At 37.0% G+C, this 14719-nt stretch overlaps 1 protein-coding gene across 1 annotated transcript in view; it reads left to right on the top strand.

Annotated features, from left to right (window-relative positions):
- Positions 1-14719, top strand: part of Cenpp (centromere protein P) — a 235634-nt gene that overhangs the window by 86979 nt on the left and 133936 nt on the right. The window lies entirely within an intron of this gene.

Here is a 14719-nt window from a genome sequence, read left to right as displayed (position 1 = left end):
ATAGTAGTGATTATGTTGTTCATGATCCCAGCAAATGTGGAAAAATATTTAATGAATACATAGCTAGAGTACATAGAATCAAAACTGTCTAAAATTTTAAACTAGGTTGGCAGTGTTTAGAAGATCTAAATTGGCAGTGGTTGGAAATAGAGGGAGATGATGGTTAGAGTCAGACCTTCCAGGAAAGTAGGAGCTGTGAATGATACTTGGTGACCAGTGATTTAGTTCATTGGTTTTAATTGTGATAATTGGGAAGTCAGCTGAATTGGTGAATAGTCTAAATTATATGTTTTAATTGTAATTTGATTGAAGTACATATAGTATCTCAAAGTGAATAACATATTCAGCTAGGAAAGTGAGACCTGCTTAACTAATATAATAGGCATAACATGTTTTTATTCATTTATTCAGCTCTTTTTTTTTAATTGAACCCCTACTATGTGTAAGGCAGTTTTAGATGCTGGGGACTTAGCAGTGATATCATAAAGGAGGAAATCAGAAAATAAGCTTTTATCAAGTGGTGTAGAGTGCAATCAAGGAGAATAAAGCAAGGAGAGGGATAAAAACAGATGAGACGGAGGAGTTTGTGGATATACCCATATACTGGGCACTTGTGAACTGGAATGGAGTGTTTAAGTTATTTATTATAAGGAAGATGGTAGGAGCCAGGCTTCTCACTGTTGAAGTGGGAGGTAACAGATAAGCAAGGGCAGGAGGTAAGAATGATCCACATCATGGTGGATTAGAGTTGGATGCAGTAATATAACTCATATTTAGCTAAATATACACAGAGATGGTTACGTATTGAGATATTTATAGATACATGTACTTACATGACTTAGTAGACACATGTGTATCTCCTTGCTGAAGCTGAAAGGGTCTAGAATAAAAGAGAGCCCAAGAGCAATGAGCACACCTAGTAACTAGATCTTGGCTTTTTTCTTTGTCAGTATGTTAGGCAAGCAGTCTACCACTAAGCCACATCCCAAGCCCCAGATCTTGCTTTCTAATACCATTCTCCAATAAAAGGAACCAGGGCTACTCCTTTGGAAAATGGCTGATTCCAGGAGGACTGAGGGAAAGAACAAGATGGGCCTGGAGCTTTGGATAGCACTAGCAGGAAGTATTCAATACAGAAAGGGGTCTGGAAAGTCTCTATACCTGTTGCTCAGTTTTGCTGTGAACCTAAAACTACTCTAAAATATAATTTATATATTTAAAAAGTAGGAGGCAGACACTATTTTAGAAAGTTTAAATATTTAGGTCTTCATATTGTAAGGGAGCAAGCCAAGAGGACAAAAGTAAAACTGAGACACCTCACAAGTTTTCTTTCCTTCATTATTCACTTTTTCTATAAATGGTGCCTCCCCATCCCAGCCCCACCTTTTTTAGGTAAGTCAGAAGTTTAGGAGTCCTCTCAATCAGTGCTTCCTAAAGTATAGTAAGAGAGCCATCAGGATCAGAATTACCAGGGATTCTTTTTAAAATTTTAGGTTCTAGCATCTTTATACCTGGAGAGGTCAGCGTGGGTAATTTAACAAATATATACAAAGTATACATATACACTGAGCTATACCCTGTCCCTATTGTGAGTCCTTTGCATGTCCATATAATCTGGAGGGTTGGTGTGTCCATTTCTACTGATCAAGTGCGGGTATTTCAGCAGTGCTTATTTTGTTATTGGCACATAGTATGGACTTAGTAAATACTGGGTGCTCCTCTTCTTCTTATCATCATCATCATTATTATTAAGATTTCCTACTATTGTGAAGTGACTTAGATACTTTATAAATATACGAAGCATAATTTTTTGTCTCAGTTTTCAAATATTTCATCCCTTCATTTTCCCAAGTATTTTTTAGCAGTCCAGCCATGTGTTAGAGTTTTTGCTTGTAGTTATTTGTCATTGTCCGAATTTTTAAAATATGATTAGTGTTTTAAGATTATTTTAAAATATATCTGACTTTGTTGTTTTTATTTCAGACTTCTAAAGTATATTAGAATAAGACTGCCCTCCCATGGTAAAAATTAAGTAATTCGACCTGTAAATTTAATGGGCTAATTTTTTTAGTGGGGGAGCCAGGGAGGAGGGCACTTTGAAATGTATCTTTTAACAAATATGTTGGAAATAAGAGATAAATTATTCTGCGGTTTCTAAATGGACAAAGCTGGTTGGACCCCTGTAGCTATAGAGTCAGAGTAGCCAACAAGCCCAGGTGGTCTGGTCCCTATAGCTTGTCACTTATCAGTGGTCTGTGGTCACCTTTCTTTTTTTATTTTTTTTAATATGTATTTTCTAGTTATTGATGGACCTTTATTTTATTCATTTATTTATGTGTGGTGCTGAGAATCAAACCCAGTGCCAGGCAAGTGTGCTACCACTGAGGCACAACCCCAGCCCCCTGAGATCACTTTTCTATCTGTGGAGTTGTTTTTCATCTTAGGAGACAGATATAAATGTGGCTACTCCATATCTAAAATTGTATTGCACCTTTGGCTTTTTGTCCCACCTTTTCTTTGGCTTCCTATCATTTTAGGGGATGCCTTTTCATGTCTAATCGTCTTCTTCAATTCCATGTTAAAGTACTTGGAGTCTCCCTTGAGATTTATTAGTTTTGGTATTAATGGATTAATCTCCATATGAAGACATAGAGATTGAGTTTAATATTATTAGACTCAGTCTCAATGGATTAGTCTTCATATTTTCTGTGGAATTATATAATATTGCTACAAGTACCCTTTAGATGAAAGGAACTCTTTGACTTATTCATAGTAGTAAATTGATGGGAAATATGGGTGGGAGCAGAGGATATATATATATATAGATCTAGGAAATAGAATTTCTATTATATTTATTCAAGCTAATAGTTGTTAAATAAATTGATTAAGGAGAAATTTGTGAGATGAGAGAAATTTTTATATTGTTGGCAATTTTTTGCAGTGTGTCTGGAGTAAGTGAACAGCTGTGGTGGGCCTTGGGCAAGGGGAAAAAATGGGGCTTTTGATGCTATGAAGTGGGAAGATGGGTTTTCAGATATTACCATTTCTCAGAGCTTAAGTTATGGGTCACTAATCCTTTTAGATCATATGGAAGAGAAGTTAATATGTTCATTTTTGAATAATTTTAAATTTAGTTTTAAAACCAAGTTGAATAAGCTAACTCAGCTCCTACTACATTAAGAAATGTTTTAGTGGCTTTTGGAGAACTTTTATAGTTGTGTAATTCACTAAGTGCGGTTTGAGGACTGATAACTTTATGTCATTGCCTCTGACTCCTATAGAAAATGAGAGTATCATCTTCTTTCCTAGTACAAACAAATTAAGAGTTACAACATTTTGCTCTGGTTCATCAGTATCTCAAATGACTCGCAGAACCTGTAGCAAGTGCTTGAAGTGTCCACTGGGAGGGTTAATGGGGAGCCTACTCTCATTAGACCTGCATGCAGAAGCTTCCTGAGTTTGAAAGCACCCCCACTGGTAGATGCAGCAGTCCACAGGCACAGCCCATCAAGCAGTATTGATGATGAAGAACTTTTTGAGTTACATTTCCTGTGTAAGAAATTCCTTGTCCCCTTGCCTTGGTTGATTGTAAGTCAGAACCCCAGATGAGAATAGTAGAGCTCAGTGTCTGGACAGCAATGTTCTTGCTTTGCTCCTGTCAGTGATTGGAACAAATATTTACAGCGTAAGTGTGATCACATCGATATACAAGTACATCAAGAAAAGTAAATCATGCTAGTAGTCAAAACAGTGGTGGCCCTTTGATGTGCTAGTGACCAGACAGAAGTCTTAGGTGCTAGGGGTGTTCTTATCTTAACCTGGATACTAGTTACATGCTGTGCTTAGTTGTAAACAATTATCAAGCTGTATGCTTATAAAACTTTTACAACTTTATTAAAATTTCTTTTTAAGGGGGCTGGGGTTGTGGCTCAGTGGTAGAGCCTGGCTTGTGTGAGGCCCTGGGTTCAATCCTCAGCACAACATATAAGTAAATAAATTAAATAAAGGTCCATTGACAACTAAAAAAAAAAAATTTTTTTTTAATTCTTTTTAAGTCAAAATTGAGCCAGGCCCCGTGTTGCCCACTTGTAATCCCAGTGACTATGGAGGCCAAAGCAGGAGGACCACAAGTTTGAAGCCAGCCTTAGCAATTTAGTGAGGCCCTCAGCAACTTAGTGAGACCTTGTCTAAAAAATAAAACTGGCTGGGGATGTAGCTTATCAGTAAAATGCCCCTGGGTTCAGTTACCAGTACCAAAAATAATAATAATTTAAAATGTCAGTATTAGATCTGGAAGATGGTAGAGTAGAGAAGGTTGCTTTCCAGGCTGCTTCATGGTGTGAAACCAAGAAAGAGGGTAGACAGCTTCTCAGTAAAGCGGTTAGGGGGGAAAAAAAGGGGGCCATGGGAGTCGGGGGATGGGGGGAGCTTTACTGGGAATTAATACTGGACAGTCAAAACAGATAGGGGACTCAGGAGGTTGGATATAATAGAATAAGGTAAAAATTACACCCCTGCCTGCCTTCACAGCAGTCCCTTTGCAATCAAAGCCATATAAAGCAAACCCGCATAAAGCAAACCCGCATTTTTGGGAGGCCTGTGGCATGTCTTGTTATGGAAAAATCAGAGATTAAGGACACTGCCAGATGGATTCAGAGGTGTTCTGCATAGTACTCTCATGTGGTAGAGATGTCCTGTCTTTCCCAGCTGCCCGAGGAGAGCTAAGGAAAGAGCCATCTTGAAGCCCACTCCCGCTGGGGCCGTGGCTGTGGCTGCGGGGGTCCTGGCAAGCCCAAGCCAGTCTGAAAATCAGGTCTGACAAATCCACACAGCATGTCATAGAGAATGCCCAAGAAGCCAGGGGAAACTCAGAGGCAGAGAGCATTTTACACCAGGGAATACGAGTGGTGGAAATCCACATAGATCCCCTTTTCCCTTTGAGTTTAGTGGCTCCCAGTACCAACTGGGAGGGTCATGCCCTGCCAGGAAGTCAAAAGGGCCAGAGTTAGAGTGACTGAGTTTGAGGCTGAAATCCAGAGTCCACAAAAGGCAGGGTCTGCAGGTGACGGAGGGGGAAAATGATTGGCAAGAACTAAAATTAAGAATCAATAAATGGCATTGTATCAAACTAAAAAGCTTCTTCACAGCAAAGGAAATCAGAGCATGAAGAGAATCTACAGAATAGGAGAAAATCTTTGCCACCTGTACTTCTGATAGACCATTAATCTCACTCCATTTTATCTCATTCCAGTGAGAATGGCAATTATCAATAATACAAGTAACAATAAATGTTGGTGAGGATGTGGGGAAAGGACACACTCATACATTGCTGGTGGGACTGCAGATTGGTGCAACTACTCTGGAAAGCAGTATGGAGATTCCTCAAAAATCTAGGAATGGAAGCACCATTTGATTCAGTTATACCATTCCTCAGTATATATCCAAAGGACTTAAAATCAGCATACTTCAGTGACACAGCCACATCAATATTTATAGTAGCCTAGTGCTAATCCCAGAAAACCAAAGGTTGAATGTTCTCTCTGATATGCAAATGCTCTCACACAAGGAGGGAAGGCGGAAGAATAGAAGTACTTTGGATTAGACAAAGGGGAATAAAAGGAAGGGAAATGAGATCGGAATAGGAAAGACAGTGGTATGAATCTAACATAAGTTTTCTATGTACACATATGAATAAACCACAATGAATCTCCACATCATGTTCAACCACAAGATTGGGATCCTAAATAGAATAAGATATATTTCATGTTTATATAAATGTGTCAAAATATACTCTACTGTCATGTATATGTAAAGAGAACAAATAAAAAAATTTTTAAATGTCAATATTGATTCAACTACTGACTTATTGGGAATGTAGAAGACATCATTATGTTAAAGGATATTACCACTATACAATCAGCAAAATCTAAACTAAGGAAGATACCGTTGGATAACTGCGTAATTTCTCGATCAAATAAATTGTAAGAAAGAGACGAAGGGGAAATTTATAGTTTAAAAGACTTCTTATCAATTTAGGGCATCTGTGTAGGCCTTATGTGGATACTGCCTCAAACAAACCTGTTTAAAAAATTGTGGAAAAGTTGGAAAGTTGAACAATTACTGGGTTTGATGGTATTAAGTAATTATAGTCAGTATGTTTGTGTGATAATTTATTATGTTTAAAAAGTGGAGGAAGATATTCTTTTTATTAGGCCAAATAGCCTCTATGCCATAATCTGATGATGACATCACAAAATTTATAGGCCAATAAATATATGAATAGTAAATAAAACATTATATATTAAAATCTAGTATACATAAAATGGATACATTATGATCAAGAATTTTTCCAAGAATTCTAGTTGGTTTGGAAAATGACCGATATGATTCACAATATTTTTTTTAAAGAGAGAGAGAGAGAGATTTTTTAATATTTATTTTTTAGTTTTCGGTGGTCACAACATCTTTGTTTTATTTTTATGTAGTGCTGAGGATTGAACCCAGCGCCCTGCGCATGCCAGGCGAGCGCCCTACCACAATTCTGAGTAAGACCAACAAAATTGGAGGACTTATATTACTGAATTTCAAGCACATGGAACAAAAATTCAGACTTTAGAAATAGACATAGAGCCCAGAAATAAATTAGATATATGAAATCACTTATGATAAAGACACCACTGAAATTCAGTGAGTTAAAGATATCTTTCCAATAAATGATATGGAACAAATGGATTTTGCTAAGGGAGAAAAGTGAATTTTTATGCATATCTTATACCAAACACAAAAATCAATTCAAGATGGGTCATCAACCTTCAATATGAAAGATAATAAAACATGCTTCCAGGAGAAAATAGGGGCAAGTAGCTTCATATACTTGGGATAAGCAAAGATTTCTTAAGGAAGAAGTTAAAAACACCAATCATGAAGTCAAAACTTGATAAATTGGACATCATTAAAAATAAGAACTTTTGTTAATCAAAAAAAAAAAAACACCAATTTTTCAGAGTTAAAAAAAAGTCACAGCCTGGGCTGGGGATATGGCTCAAGCAATGGCGCACTCGTCTGGCATGCAGGGGACGCTGGTTTGATCCACAACACCACATAAAAATAAAATAAAGAAATTGTTTCCACCTAAAAACTAAAAAATAAATATTAAAAAAAAAAGTCACAGCCTGAGGAGAGATACAGTGTGTATAGTAATCAAAGACTCATATTAGGAATGTATAACTAACACTTTAAATCAGTTAAAAAAAATAAACAACACTAAATTGGGTAAAAGACTTGGAATTTTATAAAAGCAGCCACCCAGTTGGCCAGTATGCATGTGAAATGATGCTTAATGTCCTTAGTTATTAGAAACATGCAAATTAAAACCACAAGGTGATTGTGTTGCTTTCCCACCAAAAAGGCTGTAAAAGACTAACAGCTGGCCATGGTGGGACACTCCTGTAAACCCAGTGACTCAGGAGGCCTAGACAGGAGGGTCATGTGTTCAAAGCCAGCCTCAGCAACTTAGCAAGGCCCTAAGCAACTTAGCAATATCCTATCTCAAAATATTAAAAGGGCTGGGAATGTGGCTCAATGGTTAAGCACCCCTAGATTTAATTCCTGGTACAAAAAAATAAAATAAAATAAAAAAGGACTAACAGCATCAATTGTGGATCAGGTTGTGGAACAAAAGAAGCTCTTAAACATTGTTAGTGAGAATATCAGTTGGTACAATTGTGGAAAACTATTGATAGTGTCCACCACATCTGTAAATGGTCCTATCCTATGATTCAACTGTTCTACTCTCAGGTATGTATCCCATGGAAATGAATGCATATGCCCTTAAAAAGTTGTGCATAAACATGCTTATAGCAACTTATTTATATATAATAGGTCCAAACTAAAAACAGCTCAAGAGACTTTCAACATTAGAATGAAAAAAATACACTGGGATATATGCAGTTGAATAATTTTTGTTTGTTTTGTTTTGATACTGGGTTTTTAACCTAGGGGAGCTTCATCAATAAGCCACATCACCAACCGTTTTTTATTTTTCATTTTGAGACAGGGTCTCACTAACATGCTTAGGGCCTTATTAAATTACTGAGGCTGGCCTCAAACCTACAATCCTCCCATCTCAACCTCTAAAGTTGCTGGGATTGCAAGCATGCACCACTGCACCCTACTGTGAAATGTTCTTTAGTAATAAAAAGGAATTTGTTGATATATGTGATAACATAGATGCATCTCGTAGCTATCACATTGAGGGTGTTAACAAGTTTGGCCTCAAGCTGCTTCCGTACATTTTCTAGTTTGGCTTAATAAAGGCTTATCCACACCTAATGAACTGTAACCTAATATTTTAGGTAAGCAGACTGTGACCTACTCTCCTAACAAGTAGCTGAGTTTCAGTCAATCATAAGCAACCATCTCCTCAAATCATGTTAAGACAAGACAGATGCAAGCTATAACTAAACTGGCTATTCTATCTCATTTCCATTTTTTGTACTTTTCTGTGCTTAAGTTTTTTCTGGCTCTGCATATGATCTGCCTTTTGGTTGGTAGATTCTTCTAAGCCATTCTCTTCTAAACCGATTTGTGTCTAGACTGCTACCTTACTTTAGAATCAGATAAAGCCAGTTAAGATCTGCAAAACTAGATTTGTTTGTAATTTTCTCCCTTTTTGGTACCAAGGATTAAACACAGAGAAGCTTTACCACTGAGCCATATTCCCAGCACTTTTTCTTTCTTTCTTTCTTCTTTTTTTTTTTTAAATTTAAAATCAGGGTTTTGCTAAGTTGCTTAGGGCCACTGCACCTTGCATCTCTTCTTTTTTCTTTTTTACAGTACTGGGGATTAAACCCAGGGATGCTCTACCACTGAACTACATCCATAGACTCATTTAAAAATTATTATTAAATTTTGAGACAGAGTGTCAGTAAGCCCAGGCTGGCCTTGAACTTGCAATCCTCCTGCCTTAGCCTTCCAAGTTACTGAGATTACAGGCATGGGCCTCCAGGCCCACCTGTAATTTTCTCTTTTAACAAGCAAAAAAAATTAGTAACTGAATATTTATGTGTATGAGTCTGTTTAATTCAAGTTCAAGAACAGGTAAAATTAATAGATGGCAGTGTACACTATGAAATTAGTGCCTTTAGGGCTAGGTATGGACTGAGAAGGAGTGTGGAAGAACCTTGTAGGTGAATAGATGTGTTTGGTATCTTGATCTTGATCTTGATCTTGATCTGCTTTGAATAATGGTACTGGGACAACTGGATATCTTTGTAACACCATATACAAAATTTACCTACAAATGAAACAAAGACCTAACCAAAAGAACTGAAACTATTGAATGTTTAAAAGAAATCCTAGATATAAATATACATGAGCTTTGATTAGGTGACTGTTTCTTAATGTGACACAAAGAATAAAAGCAAGAAAAGAAAAAAATAGATAAATTGGACATCACCAATATTGAAAGCTTTTGCATGTCAAAGGACACTGTCAAGAAAGTGAAAAAACAAGTCACCAAATGGGATAATTTTGCAAATCATTTATTTTCTAAGGGAATTGTGTCTAGAATTTCTGCAACTCAATAATTTAAAAAATAAAACTAATTTAAAGATGGAGGTAGACTCTAAATTGACATCTCCACAAGGAAATGGCCAAACACTTGAAGGAAAGCATCAGAAAAATACAAATCAAAACCACAGTGAGGGGCTGGGGTTGGGGTTGTGGCTCAGTAGTAGAGCACTTGCCTAGCATGTGCAAGGCCCTGGGTTCAATCCTCTGCACCACATAAAAATAAATAAAATAAAGATATTGTATCCAAATACAACTAAAAACAAACAAACAAAAAAACAGGACTTTTGAAACCAGGTGATGGTTGTCACAGGTTACTGGAATCTCCCCTTGGTTGCAGCCTCACCATGGCCCAGCAGCTGTCCTGGGAGCAGGGCATCATGACGGGCCAAGAGCAGTGCAGAGTTCATGGCCGAGTTCTTATTCTGTGCCAGCGTGGCATATATCCCTCTGAAACCTTTACTTGACTGCAGAAGTATGAACTCACCTTGCTGATAACTACCAACCCTGAGCTCATAAAGTGTAGCAGTGTGGTGAAAGCTCTACAAGTATTCAATTCAGTCATCAAAGGGTGGCAATTTGATATTGAGTGCAACAAGACTGCAAAAGATGACAGGTTCATTTGATCTATTGAGTTATAAAGACAAAGATTTGGTTGTTATAGAGAGCCATGACAGTGAATGGGAAAGCATTGTCTGAAATTGGGATCCCTGATGACTGCATGGCTGTGGCATGCTTGGTGCCTTGGAAAGTTTCTGTGCAAAGGTGCAGGATGCCTGGTTGCTATGGTAATGCCCTCCATGGGGAGGCTCTGTGCTAGAGTCTTATCAGCCTCAATCTTGCTCTCAGGCACACACCTCCTGGGAATGAAGGAATTCTCTTATTAAAACAACTACAATGTTTCACCAGCTCTGCACCTCCTGAACCTGCTCACATAAAGGTAGCTTTAAACAATGGACTTTCTTGAGAGCTGCACAATGCTCCTACCATTGCATATTGCAACTGTAGAATGTAACTGAGGAATAAGCTGCATAATATTGCTCACTCTGTAACTTTCATGAATACAAAGAATAATGCTTGTCTAGTCTTTAATCTGATTAATGAGACATATAATAAACATTGCTGGCTTAATTCTTTAGACCTGCTTCTCCATCAGAGAGCAGCACTCCAAACAATCCCAGCTGTTAATTTCGCAGTCTGAGTACGTGAGTCTTATTTCTTCCAATCTCCCATCACCCCTCACCAGAACCTGCTAGTTTGGCTGCTCTGGTCATGGCAGGTTGTACCTGAAAAATGGGAAGAATTGGGACCACAGTTCATTATCATTTCTGAGGAAGTCCATCTTGACTCATTTACTACCACAGTCCACAAAGTAAACAGCATGGTGGACTACAAACTCAATGACTGAGGGTGAGATGAGGAAGATAATGTATTATAATTCTCAAGTGTGGTTTTCCTGAAACCACGTCAACTGCAGTTGATGTGTTGTATTTCATTGGTTACTTTTAGCTGGGAAGCTAGCACTGTCCTGGTTGAACTTGCCTCAGGGTTAAGGTAATGAGTAAACTGCACGTTTTTCCAGAGTAGCCCCAGATTTTGTCAGCATTGCAACATGAATTCCTTTGAACATGATAGTGGTAGGTGGAAAATCTTGTACAACACAATTAATTACTTTTCTAAGTTGTTTTGGTCATGTAACTTGACTCAATATAGATAGATATTTGAATATAAAATAATATAGCAAAAGACTTTTGAACATTCAGAATGTTTAGATCCTGAAAGTAAAGAAAAAGTGCTTTCTTTGACATTTATTATATTGTATAGTTTCCATATGGAAAAAAATATTCATTATTTGGCTTAACATACAGAACTTGAACCCATGAAGCAATGTATAATTATACTGCTTAATTCTTGTAATATAGAAATGTGAAAATGATTTGTGAATCAAGCTTTAAATGACAACAATGAATAAAGTTAAATCTGTATATTAAAACAAACAATAGTGAGGTACCATTTCATACTACCCAGGATGGCAGTAATCAGAAAAATGATCAGCACCAAAGGCCCCCCCCCCCCAAAAAAAAAGGACAAGGACAATAAGAAGTATTGGCGAGAATGTGGAGAAATTAGAATCCATATAAATTCTGATGGGAATGTAAAATGGCACAGCTTCAAAAAGAGCATAGTTACCATTTGGCCCCAGAGTTCCATCCCTAGGTTTATACTCAAGAGAAATGAAAATATATGTCCACTCAGAAATTTGTTGTGTTTATAGTAACTTTATTTGTAATAGCCCAAAACTAGAGATAACCCAACCCTCCACCAATGAATGAATTAATAAATAAATATAGTATGTCCTTGGTAATAAAAAGCAATGAAGTACTGACTTGCTATCTCATGGATAAACTTGGAAAATATTAGGCTAAGCAGAAAAAGCCACTCACAAAAGACCCCTTGCTATGTTTCCATTTATATAAAATGTATGAGTAGGGAAATCCATAGAAAAAGTAGACTTGCCAAGGAGTAAGTGGGAGGAACTTGGATATGTGGATTATTTTTGTGATGAAAATGTAAAATAGATTATAGTGATGGTTGCATACCTGTACTAAAGAAATTTTGTACACTTTAATAAATTATACAGTACTGAATTTCTACTCAATAACTTAAAATAATAGGAATGGGAATATAAAATAATTATCATTGCTAATTATCATATTGTTTTACCTGCTTTTGCTTTTGCTCCTGTTATAAATGTTTCTCAGTAAACAGGGAAAAGAAAATCTCCGTCACACTACAAGTCTTCATGTCACGTCTTTTGGCTACTGCAGCAGCAAAAGTGGTGTGTGTTTTTACTCCTTGGCCTGAATTGTCCCTGTGTTTCTCCATCAGACTCTTTGCAGCCTCTTCTGTGTATGGGTTCATTTCAAAGCAATTTTTAAAATTTTACTGACAGAGCTATTTTTTCCTGGTTAGCTCTGTTCAGAGGTAATTGGATGGGAGAATGTGTTCCAGACCTCCCCAGAGTCTGTGATGGAGAATGTAAAAGATGCCTTCAGTGATCGTGTAAAAGTGCATTGGGAGAAAAAAAAGGCTGGTTGCCCTACATCCACATCATGTGGAGTAAAAGCAGCACATCTTCAAATAGGAAGTGTGGACTGTGACAGGGCTGCGGGGGTGGGGGGATGGGAGCTGCTAGAGTGGGAGAAGATGCGAAGGATAAAAACACGCTTCGATTTTAGGATGAGAACACATTTCATTTCAATGATTTCATTCAGAAATGTGGAGCCATGGCAATGTACAAGTATTAGGGAAAGGGAGACAGATGACCAAGACAGTCTTTGCAACCAGCATGTCTAAAATCCTTGGGAAAATGTGAAAGAGAGAACCAGCATACAAATGGCTATAATAAGTTATATCATGACAACAAAGGAGAAGCACAGTCAAAATACTGGGAACACCTGGGAGATGAGACAACAGTCTACATCAGTTTATGTGAGAATCAAGAAGATGAGCTGAGATGAATAGTTTTGACACAGACATTTGAAGTTAAAATGTTGACAGATGCAGAGGATGGTATGAATGAAGACACAGGAGCCAGAAAATGTAGAGTGTATTTGAGAAATAGGAAGTAATCTGAGCAGAACTGTGAAATAAAAACCTCAAATGTCATTATTTGAATGTAGATGATAGTCTTAAAAGGTAGTCTTAAAGTAATGATGTGTTCTTAATTCAGTCACCAATAAAAAACTATTGTAAGATTTTGATGAAGGGAATGACATAATTAATCCAGATGGCAGTTTGTTAGAATTGGATAAGCAAGATGAGGCCAGGGAACTATTTTGATATTCCAGCTGGAATTGAGATTGTGATATAGTGACTGAGGATAAAAGGAGTCTATGTTTATCGGAAGGCAGGAAAGGATTTGGTGCCTACTTGGCTGTTGCAAGAGTGTTAGGAATAAGTGACTCCTTAGAAGTTTAGAACCTGAATAACTGGGAGGAAAGACAAAGTTGAAAGGGATCATGAGAGTTTGAAGGAAATTGTTTAAGAGGTTGATTTTTATGGCACTGAATATTTGGGTTTGCTTTTCAAGGTTTGTTCCTCATGAAAGAGGTCAGCATGTGAGATGTGAATTTTGGATTTTGCTAGTGGCTAAACACAAAAGCAAATGAAATTGTTAGAGGGCAGAGAGAAAAGAGTGTGTGTGTGTGTGTGTGTTCGTGTGTGTGTATTATATGCATCAAGGCTGCTGGGTATCAATCCAATATCTGCCCAAATTATTTAAATCTTTGTTCCTCAGTTCCCACACCTGAAAAAACAGATATAACTAAAGGTACCTGCTTTATAGGGTTATTGTGAAGATTAAATTAATAAATATAAGTAAAGCATTTAGTAGGATATGTCAAAGTATTCTTTGAACATCAGCTATCCTGGATTAATATTATTTATATGACACAATTTGAGGAAAATAAATTTAGAAGGGTTAGGTCAGTTGCAATAGGTTAAGGTCCATGTGAATAGAAAGGTAATGAAGACTGAGTAAGAATGATTTGAAAAAGTGATGGGAACACCAGGCAGAGTGCCATGTACTTGTAGTCCCATCTACTCAGGAATCCAAGGTAAAACGATCACTTGAGCCCAATAGTTTAATTCCAGTCTGGGCAGCATAGCAAGACTCTGTCTTTTCTTTCTTTCTTTCTTCTTTAATAAGCAAAAGGGAATTGTGAATGAAAGAGAAATAGTGTAGTAGCTTCAAGGGGAACAAATATTAAGGGTTTGTTCTTTTTTTAAGCTTTTGTCAGTAAGTGGTTTTCTTAAGGTATTATGTTTGTTTCATGAATATTGATGACTAATAGATGATGACCAATAGTTGGGAGGAAATATAGATTTGTGGTCATTGAGATTCTTTGTTGCCTTGAAGGCTTTAATAAACACAGTAAGTTGTGATAACTCATTTGTTTTCAATCTTGAATGGATTTCAACTGGATAATATTTTGTATTTACCATAAAATGTGTTTATAGCAGAAATTTTTAATGAAGTTTTGGTTGTTTATGATTTTTATTAATGATTTGTTTTTTGCAAACTTAAAGTCAAAAATGGATAACAGCTGTGGATGGAAAACACAAACATTAACTGTGGGATGTTAAT

Source organism: Marmota monax, unplaced genomic scaffold (genome assembly GCF_021218885.2).
Source record: "Marmota monax isolate L192 unplaced genomic scaffold, Marmota_monax_Labrador192_F-V1.1 WCK01_AAM20220418_F8-fsc00231, whole genome shotgun sequence".
In the NCBI taxonomy this organism is placed as follows: domain Eukaryota; kingdom Metazoa; phylum Chordata; class Mammalia; order Rodentia; family Sciuridae; genus Marmota; species Marmota monax.
Note: the sequence above shows the minus strand (reverse complement) of the source record. Positions and strands in the feature narration are given on the sequence as shown.